Source organism: Lampetra fluviatilis, chromosome 46 (assembly GCF_964198595.1).
Source record: "Lampetra fluviatilis chromosome 46, kcLamFluv1.1, whole genome shotgun sequence".
NCBI classification, from domain to species: Eukaryota; Metazoa; Chordata; class Hyperoartia; order Petromyzontiformes; family Petromyzontidae; genus Lampetra; species Lampetra fluviatilis.
In genome coordinates this window covers 8,402,467-8,412,306 of record NC_136320.1, presented here as the reverse complement: position 1 = coordinate 8,412,306, position 9,840 = coordinate 8,402,467, and the positions used below count along the sequence as shown (strand labels likewise).

At 50.3% G+C, this 9,840-nt stretch overlaps 1 long non-coding RNA gene across 1 annotated transcript; it reads left to right on the top strand.

The window, feature by feature from the left end:
* The first annotated feature begins 262 nt into the window (after positions 1–262).
* On the top strand, positions 263–9,631 carry LOC144947604 (uncharacterized). The gene is made up of 3 exons (XR_013640081.1): positions 263–489; positions 8,377–8,502; positions 9,141–9,631. It is a non-coding gene; the product is annotated as an uncharacterized LOC144947604 (long non-coding RNA).
* Positions 9,632–9,840: the final 209 nt, after the last annotated feature.

Sequence of the window (9,840 nt, the reverse complement as noted above, 5' to 3'; positions counted from 1 at the left end):
TCGCAGACGTAAACATATTGAACCAAGTGCCATGTTTTGCATGAGTGAAAAATGAACGGCTGCTACCGAAACAATCCTAAGGCTTCCTTAATGAGAAAATAACTTATAATCGGATGTTTGAGGAGGGTAAAAAAAAAGATAATATTTGTTTGGACTCGTGTGGCATCTGCGGCCTCTATTGTTTTATTTCTGGCTCCCATCTGAGGTTTGCCCCTCCCCCCGCCCGCTGCCCCTTCCCCCCCTTTTATCAGCCCCCCCCCCCCCACCTTCTGTCTCGAAACTTAGTGCACAATAGACCTGGAGGATATTAGACTCGGAGACCTTACTCGGAGGCAATCTCGATATCTCAATTTCTGCACGGCACTTAACCGTGTCTTGTCCAAACTGCTGTGTCGCCCTTTCTTCAGAGACCACGGGGCCCCCAGATGGCAAGGCAGCAGCGCTTGGAAGTCACGGTGCCATAACCCAGAAATTATCTCCGTTTTGCCGGCAAGTAATGAAGCTGGTTTCACTCCCAGCTATCTTGAATCTAAACGTTCACCTCAACAAAACAAAAACATGGGCAGGCCGGGTGTTGCGCCGTTAGATTGTTTTCCAAGTTGGATTTTGCATCGATCGTTTTAAGTGTTCGGTTAATTTATCGCCGTTTGAAAATGTCTTGTAAATGGACGGCCCGACTCGTAATGGGGGGGGGGATGTATGCCGGACGGCTAAGGGTTAAAGGTTTAGTGGGATTACGGTTTCTGGCTTTTACCGTGATACAAGGTTTTCGTCGGATGCCAACAGAAACGGCATAATGGCTGTGGCGGCCGCTCCCAGACACCAGACGCCCTTCTGAATAATTCATTGCAAACGTTCTCAAATAATTTTTCTTTTGCGGGTACGTGTGTGTCAGGAGTTGCTGGCATCATGCTAAGCGAACTGTGCTCCTGATTCTGCAAAACAAGGCTCAATTCCTGGTGATGCGCTCCCAATGGCAATTTATATAATCGTCTTTGCCCAGCTGCTCGCGTGACTCAGCCCCTCCAAAGTTTATAATAGCAATAATAATGCAGCCTTTTGAAAAATCTCCACTTTTGAACGAAGACCTCGCAAAACTCCATAGATCATGGGGGGCGATTGAATCATACTTCACCACGCTGGGCAGTGGCGGGTTGGTGAATGGGGAAGAGAAGGCCCCCTGCTGAATTGGTTCAGATTTTACTTGCCGCTGATGTCAGCCGTGGCCGGGAATTGAAGTTTGGTCAAAAAGGGTTTGTGATGCAGTGTGCCAGCCACTGTGCCACCACTCCACCCATTCATCCATATGCTAACCCCTGTTTATTTCCCACAAAGTGGAGAGCGATGATGCGGGATGTAATTGCCAGCGATACGTCGTAGTCAAATTGTAAATGTTGTGGATTTACTCTCCAACGCACCGGTGTGCTGAAGTAGTAACTAATTGGCGCGTTTTGTTTACGTGGTTGGCTGCATCGGGTGGTGAAGGGTTAACGACACATTCATATTTATGCGATCTAACCAAAAAAAAACATTATTAATTATCATGAGGCTTTATTATTGTTTTTCATTGTTGCTTCTTTATTCGGTAAGTTCTTGGCAGTTCTTGTTTTTATCCCGGGTCTCCCTTGACAGAGAAACGTTCAGTATGAATGGGCTCTCACCTGGTTATAAATAAGGCATCGAATGGATGAATGATGGAGGTTATGCCACGGGGTCTTTCGTGTCTAATTTTCACTTTGTTAATAATGCCCTGAAGAAATTACCACACGGCTGCAGGAATTCAATCCTCAAGTCCATTACTAGAAATAGCTTAGGTAATGCACGGGTCGGTGTGATTGACGGAGTGAGTGGCTGATGCACAGTTTAATGAAGATGTGAATGGCTCCGAAAGCTTACATTTTGCACTAATATAGTCCAGGCTATGCTTATAAATAGAACAATTCGCAAACACAGCTTTCGATTTTGCCCCCCACCCACCCACCCATCATTTGGGTCACACAAATGTTCAAATCTTTGATGTTTTTTTAATCAAACCCCAGTCGAGTTTATGTCTTTATGTTATGAACGGGAAAGATGAAGACGGTATGGGCCCTACAATCGCTTGCTCACGCCACTGTTGGTGGAAGGGGCTTCCACTGGAGGGAGCTCTAGAGGGGCCCTCTGTCGGGTGTTTTTGGCCTACTCCTCCATGCTTTTGAACGGTACCGAATCCAAATATTACATCAGATATTATATCACTAAATTTTCCCGTTTTTTTGGGGGGGGGGGGGGGAGGAGTGTGATACTGTGGGCCGATAAAAAGCCAGCAAAGTCTGATTCCAGTTACCTGGACTTAATATTGCACCCACCTCATAATTTCTCTGGGGCTAGTAACATAGGCACGGCCCTGTGTAAACGTCAACTATGGCTGTCTTATGGAGATACTTGTTTTCATCGGAGGAACGTGGAATTTCCACCGCTCTCCCAGGGCTTACAGATGGAAACTGCCCAATGCTTATTTTTGGAGTCCTTTTTGGTTTGAGCCATAATATAAAAAGGCAAACGTTGCAGCCCAGCGATTTGCTTGCTCATGCCACTGCTATGGGAAGCGCTTCCGTTTGACGGAGCTCTGGAGAGCACCTCTACGTATGTATGCTGCATGTCGTATGTATGTTGAACTTCTTTCGCACCGTACGTTGCCAACCGTGCTAATCGGACGCTGTTTGCTTGGACTTTCTCTCCAAGTCGATCGTGCCAGCCAGCAGTTATCAACATCACGACAGCATCCCCATTGTACATAGCGCATCAATCACGAGAGGAATCGTTTTTATTTATTATCAACCGTGTAAAGAACGCTGAGAGTCTTTTTGATTTTATATTTGTGGTGGGGGGGGCGGATTCGGTGTAAACATTTTTTACTGTACTGTATCTTTCGGAAAAAAATATATTTATAAAAAGCCAAAGAAAAGAGAGAGGGAGACAAAAATAATGAATGGCTGATTTTGTCAGCTCTGAGCGGGGGGGGGGCAGCGAGGGCCATGCTAATGTCATGGCGACCTTAAGAGGCAGCCTGTGGCATTTGGCTTGAAACTGCGGACTTTGGAATGAGACGCCGTTGAAAGGCGGAGAGAGAGAGGGGGGGGCGACTTTCACGGCCTTGACACTCGGTGGTGGCGCCGCGTGGCGCAGGCAGGGGGCATTTGTCAATTAAATGAGATTATTGATTTTGAGCCTCGTCACCCGCTTTTCCCGTTTGACAAGACGTTATTATGTCGCGCGTTTGATTACTGGGGCTTTTCCGCACAAAACCGGCAGCTACCCCCCCCCACCCTACTTCCTCTCTCCCTCCCACCGCTACCACTACCACAGCATGATCCTCCCGCAAGCCATCTCTTTCCCAAGCCCAGCCACCCGCTGGTCCCACTTCTCCACATCCGATGAGGCCCCAACCCCCTACCGCCCCCCCCCCCCTGACAAACCATTTCTCTCCCAGCACCTCCCTGCTGCCTCCACCCGCTGCTTTCCCTCGGCTCTGAACACTCTCTTCCATCTCTCCCTTACTCTCTCCTTCCTACCTCGTCCGCCCACCCAACTCCCCGTTGCTACGATTGGCGGGATTCGTGATTAGCCGATATATTTCTGTGGTTGTTGTCGTTGTTGTTGTGTCTCTCTTTCTGTGCGAGTTTTGTGTTGTCACGAGCGCCTGCTTCTCAAAGCCGGCCGGCCGGCCGGCTGGCTGCATGGACGGACGAATGGATGGGCCGGCCTCAGCACTGCATTAAAACATTTAGGATTCATCAATAAGGGCTTCCCGCCGGGAGACGGCGCGAAAAGCAAACGTATCGAGTGGCATCAGATCTGACCTTTTTAAAAAAAAAATTGATTAACATTTCTGCCACGCAGCCTCGCCAACGCCGCGGCTCTTTGATTCATCCCGACTCCTCCCTCTCTCTCCCTCTCGCTCCTCACCGTAACTCAAAGAGCTCAGGTCGGACCGTGCCTCCGCATGCAGCTTGTTAATTGGGCAGTTTACACAGGCGAGCTCATATTTTAGCAGCCCAACATCCTCCGGTGTTGTTTGACCTTTGCATCTTTCGCGCAAAAAATACGCACACACACGTGAGTCGACTCGCTCGCAATGGAAGGTGCCTTTAGACGTTGATGAGTCGTCACCCGTCGGATGGGTTTGTCCGTCATCTCTTGCCCCCTTGTTGTTGGGTCACCCAAATCGGCGGTAGAGCGAGCGGCTCGCGATCGGAAGGTCGCCGGGTTCAAATCCAGGCTGGGATTTGACTCCTCAGCTCATCATTCCTTACTGGGCGGGGGTTCGATAAAATAGTGCCCCATGCCCCATTGCGGGGAGGAAGCCATCGACACAGATGGACGTCCCGTGGATGAACTTGCCACTGGCATAAGAATGTGGGATTTCCTCCACTGGCTCTGCAGGGGGGCTGTGAACGTGAAATGAGCACCAATGGGTCGATGCTCATTTGAGTAGAAATCAGCTGCGACTGTTTGTTTACTTTAGTGGGTGACTGCCGGGGGGTGCGGCGATGCCAACGTGTTTCTGTGCCGACTCGCGGTGAATCGCCGTGGCCCGCATCGATTATTTGCTGCGCGCCCAAACGGGGCACCGATTTGCGCACAAATTCTCTTCGCTGGTTTTGACAAAAGGCTTTGTTGCCCCCCCCCCCCTTCAATGGCCTCGCGGTGGTCTAAACGCCCGTTTAAAGAGACGTGAAACGGGAGCGAGATGAGAAAAAGACAACAACGGATAGAGGCCACGAGCTCGCGCCCCCGCGTGCGCGCCCGCATTTCTCACGCGATTGTTGTTTTTAATTAAACAACAAAAAAGGGTTGAACGCACACGCGCGCGCGTCGTCCCGCCGTGCAGATAAGCACTCGATTTACTATAAATGGTGGATATTAAAGGGTTAATAAGCCCTTTACCTGTTGTAATCGATAACTCATCACTCGGCATAATCAATACACCTGTCCGTTCCGCCAAATTAACTTCCTTTCACTCGCAGCGCGATTTCTTGGCGGAGGCTTCCGCCTTGGCGACAGATGACAGCGCGGAACAAACCATGCAGAATTGTTTTCAATTGTTTTAGTTTTGTGCCGAGCGAGTCCCAGTTGCCTGATGTGCTAGGAGTGAAACTCATCGCGTTTTTTTTCTTTCTCTTGCCACCTTGCCAATTGAAACGCCTTTGGCATGGTCAGGTCAGTGTCGTTTATAGAACACGGTACATTTTAGGTCTCCAGTGTAGTAAGTACAGCAATGGGAGATTCTAGAACACAGTAAACTTACTAAGAACTAAATTAACTTTTTATTTTACCTGGTGAGGCCCACTAAGCTACTCTTTTTCAGAAGTGACCTGGCCACAAATGATAGCTAAACAAAGTGGATTATTACGTGGACATTTATAGCAGACAAATACTCCAAACGCACGATTCTAAATGTGGAGGGAAAAACCGAAGGACCCGGAGTTAAATCCCCGTGGCCACGGGGAGAGAGGGACGCAAACTCCAAATAAAAAGACAACAGCGTCAGGATCGAACCCACGACCTCCTGTATACCAGGCGAGGTATTTAACATCTCGCCACCGCAGCACCCCAGTACACTGGGGACTCCGTGTGATTCATAACAGATTCTAGAACACAGTACATTGGGGACTCCACTGTAAGCAATTGCAGATTTGAGAACGCAGAAAAATTAACGAAACGAGTGCACGTGAGTGTTGGCTTGATAACGCAGCTGAACTGGGGGTGTGCCATATCTGCACCGCCCAGGTCAGGTGTCGACTGTGCAACTACCGTGACACCAGGCAGCAAGAAGGACGTGACGGCAAAATGTGGAGGTGGAATGCCTCAGCCAGCGCAAGCCAAGGAGCTGCATCTTAATGCGGGAGTGGGGGGGGGGTCACACGGAGGGGCGTTGCTCTACATCGGAGGGCCGTGGGCTCAGACGCGGATGTAGATGGATATAGGAAGGGATTGTTATGCGGTGCATTACATTAACTGGGCGGTTGTTTACCCACCAAAGCCTCGGCGGTTCCTAAGACTTTTTTTTTAATGAAAGTTCTGCATTGGGATGTTTTGCCAAACGCCATTACCGAGCGGTTTGGCTCGTGGAAGGAAATCAGGGTTTAATCATCGCAGAGTTGATTGGTTAAGGATTTGTAAGGGAGTAGTAATATAATATTAAGAAGAATTCACGGCCCTTTGTCAATACGCCTGCCTCCCATATTGCATGTTAGTCACGGTGGTTGTTTGACCATCCATACATTACCATGCTGGTCAATGTGGGGGGGGGGGGGGGAGTGTGGGGCAGCCAAGATGGTTCTGATATCACCGGTCTCCGATCATCATAGGGAGGTCCAACTCAGGTTACCAGGTTTCGTAGTCTTGCGCGCTATCCACTGTGCCATCGCTCCGCCCCATAATGCACGTCATCTGGAACACACACATAAAGCACGTCATCTGGAACGCACACAATACGAAAAGCCATCACCCCAGTCGCACGTTCCCGACGTTGGGACATCACGGCGCTCCCCGCACGCCAATTGACTTTACGGCCACAGACGCGACTTTTTATATCGATGTGGATTCAATGATGCATTGTCTTCAACGGTGTGGATATTTAATGCGCTCGGCGGTGGTTCTTTCGCTGGCGCCGATTCTAACGCTCAAAGCCGGCGTCCGGCTGAGTAGATTTGGAAACGAAGGAGAAGGGAGGGGGGTGAGCGGCTGAATATCTCAGCAGTACGACACGTGGACGTGTCGCGGGACGGATGTCCCTGCGTGCGCACGTGCGTGTGAATTAATCGGCTGCGTTCTGTGATGTCGGCACCATTGAGGATGGGGAAAGCAGCGTGAACCCAGGGACAGGGGCGGTGGCATACGGTCAACACCGGTGACGAATATCTGAGCCGGTTCTGGGTCTCCCCCTAGGTCGACTCGGCCTCAAATGAGTACCTGTTGCGGTGTGTTCAAACATCGTCACTGGGGAGACAAAGGCGGCCGAGCGTGGTGCTGGCCACCCACCCCCCTCGTGTGCCGTGCCGGCCTTCACAAGGGGCTCTTAAACAGCATTTGCCCCAACAGTCTCTTACAGGCTGATACGGGCGTGCGCATTTACGCGGCTGCTTTCTATGATGTAGGCATCATTAAGCAAGGGGAGAACAGCGTGAACCGGTGACAGGGCCCAACACAAGGGACTACACGCTTTGTTTCACCAGCACAGCGCCAGTGGTAGAGCCACGGCTCACTCTAATCCGTGCGCGTGTTTGATCGCCGTGGGGGGGTGTGGGCGTCTGAATGCGACCGTCTCCAAAGGGACAGCGAGGCGCCTACGTCGTTAGCGCATCCCCGCTAAGGTTTTTTTTGTGGGGGGGGGGGGGGCCTCACCGCCGTCGTCCCCGCCGGCTGTTGGCTTTCTTCGCGGGGCGAGCGGGGCAGGGCGTGTGGTGCCCGTTGCGACGTTCCGTGGATTTTTAACTTGAAATAAAAAATTACTGCGCCTTTTCGTTCTTTTCGTTGAAGCAAAGGAACCCAATTACGGATACGTCCTCGCGCTCTGTGTTCGTGGAGAAGCGCAAATAGACATGGACATGAAAAGCGGAACAGAAATGCCTCGGAAACTTTATTTTTCTTACGGTGGAGATAAACCGAAACGATAAACATGACGCTTAGGTCGCCGCCCTTGAGCTGCCAATCAAACTTAACAATGTATGAACAGAGCTTATTGTTGTGCACATTTTAGTTTTTTTGACTTTTGTTGTTCTACCCGTTGGGACATGCAACCGCCATCAGCCATATATCTATCGTAAAAAAGCACTATATTGGAAGTCTATGCCTAATAACAAATGCAAACAAAGAAATACATTGTCTGCCTGCAACGGTTTCAATCTAAAGGCTTGAGAATCAGGGTCTCATCCACGCGTTGGACTGTGTCCTGCGAGCGGAATGGTTCCCGGTGGTTCCTGGGTAGATTACACACAGGCTAAGGGGAATTCTAGCACACTACATTTACACCACAATTACACTTCATCTAGCCAACGGCTGGCTAATGACTCGCTCGCTGGCCTGCTGTCCGTGGCCTTCTGTATAAAAGTTCCGTCATTATCGCAATCAGCGTTTACGTCTTGCCGAGGTGAGAAAGACGCGCACTCCAAACTGTGCGGATTTAAACTAAATCCAAAATGTTGTTGGTGTAGACATCTTGGCGACTTCTGAACGTGTTCGGAGCCCTCTGATACCCTGGTGAGACACCGGCTTTAAAGTGGGTGGTAAAAGCCCAGATTCGAACCCACCTCCGTGTGTTCGAGAATGGCTGCAAGATGACTTTTTTTCCTTCACATTTCACGCGATGGGTGTTTTGTTGTTGCCGTGCAGGAATTGGTAAACAAGCCGAGACCTTCAACTCGTCAACACTTGAGAAGCTGGCTTCATCACGTACTCAGGCTGAAACCTCGAATCGAAAACCAGGACCTCGGCGGTGTCGGCTCTGCGCCATGACCTGTGAGTCAACTCCAACTATCTCCGTATTTTTTTTTCTTAAACATTAAATGAATAATGAAAAGACCAATGACTTAATTTGCATAACTTCAATTTCTTTCCCCTCCCACTCCCGCTGTATTAAAATATTAATGCCGATTGGTTTTTAATTTTAAAACATGTCCACATGAAAGGGACACCAGTTTTGCTCCTTGGGAAGGGTTTTTTTTCCCCCCCTTTCTAATTCCTTTTCATTACCCCGTGAGTTCATAACACGTGCGTTCAATAACGCCCTGCTCCAGCAGCGATTCACACGTAGCCCACCGACCAAATTCAAAGGCAGATTTAGTTTGATGAGCAATTTAAAGAAAATCAGCCATATAGACTGACTTTGGGGCATTTCTCCCGCTGCTACTGCACGGTCTGTGGTTTAAAAAAATATTTAAAATACTCAAGACATCTCGTGTGCAGTTATTCATCGAGCAGTGGATTGACAAAAGGGGTCACTGAGTTACATCGCTTTATGTCCGAGTTGTATCAAACGGCGCGTGTGTAAAAGTATCGTCATCCGCCCCTTAAAGAATTATAATTGGACAGTAGAGTTGAACGGCGTGATTGAAATGATGAGTAGCAGATTCCTTCGTGCGCTTTCGTGTTTTCAGCCGAAATGCGGGCGAGTGATCTTCAAAAAGGGGCGCAGCGAAGAGAGCGTTCGAAACAATCGCAGCCGAGCCGACGGCGAAGAACGTCCCCCCCCCCGGGGGAGGACTCCTCACCAAACCTCGCCGCCAACAACGGCGCGGTGGATTTGTTTGGGGGAGTTCACACGGACGGACACGCCACGCGATGAAATGTTCACACCGCCAAGTGTGCACTCGCAAGTCCGTTGTGTTTGTTGTTTTTACCGCTGTCCACGAACGTACGAGCCCCGCGGACGGATGGAGAAGATGCACCTCTTTCGGCAACAGACCCAACAAATCCCCCTCCCCTCCCACCCCCACGAACTCTGGACCGTCGCGGTCAATCGTCGCATTTGGACGTCGCACGGACGGTTGCGCTCATCTCCCGCGCGAGTGGAAGACGTTCCACCCGCCGACGACCGCGTGGCGGACCGGACGATCAACCGCCGCCCGTCCGTTGAGCGCAACGAGCGGTGGCGCGAAAGGAAACGCCGCCAAGTTCACGACCGGCGCCCTCGAATGGGCTAAACTGCAGCGGTCCCCAACCTTTTTGGCACCAGGGACCGGTTTCGTCGAAGACAATTTTTTCACGGACCGTGGGGGTCTTTCCCCCTTTTCAAAGAAGCTCTCCAGCGACGTTTGTTTTTTACTCATTTTGGCTACTAGGGGTTAGCAGCTTGTC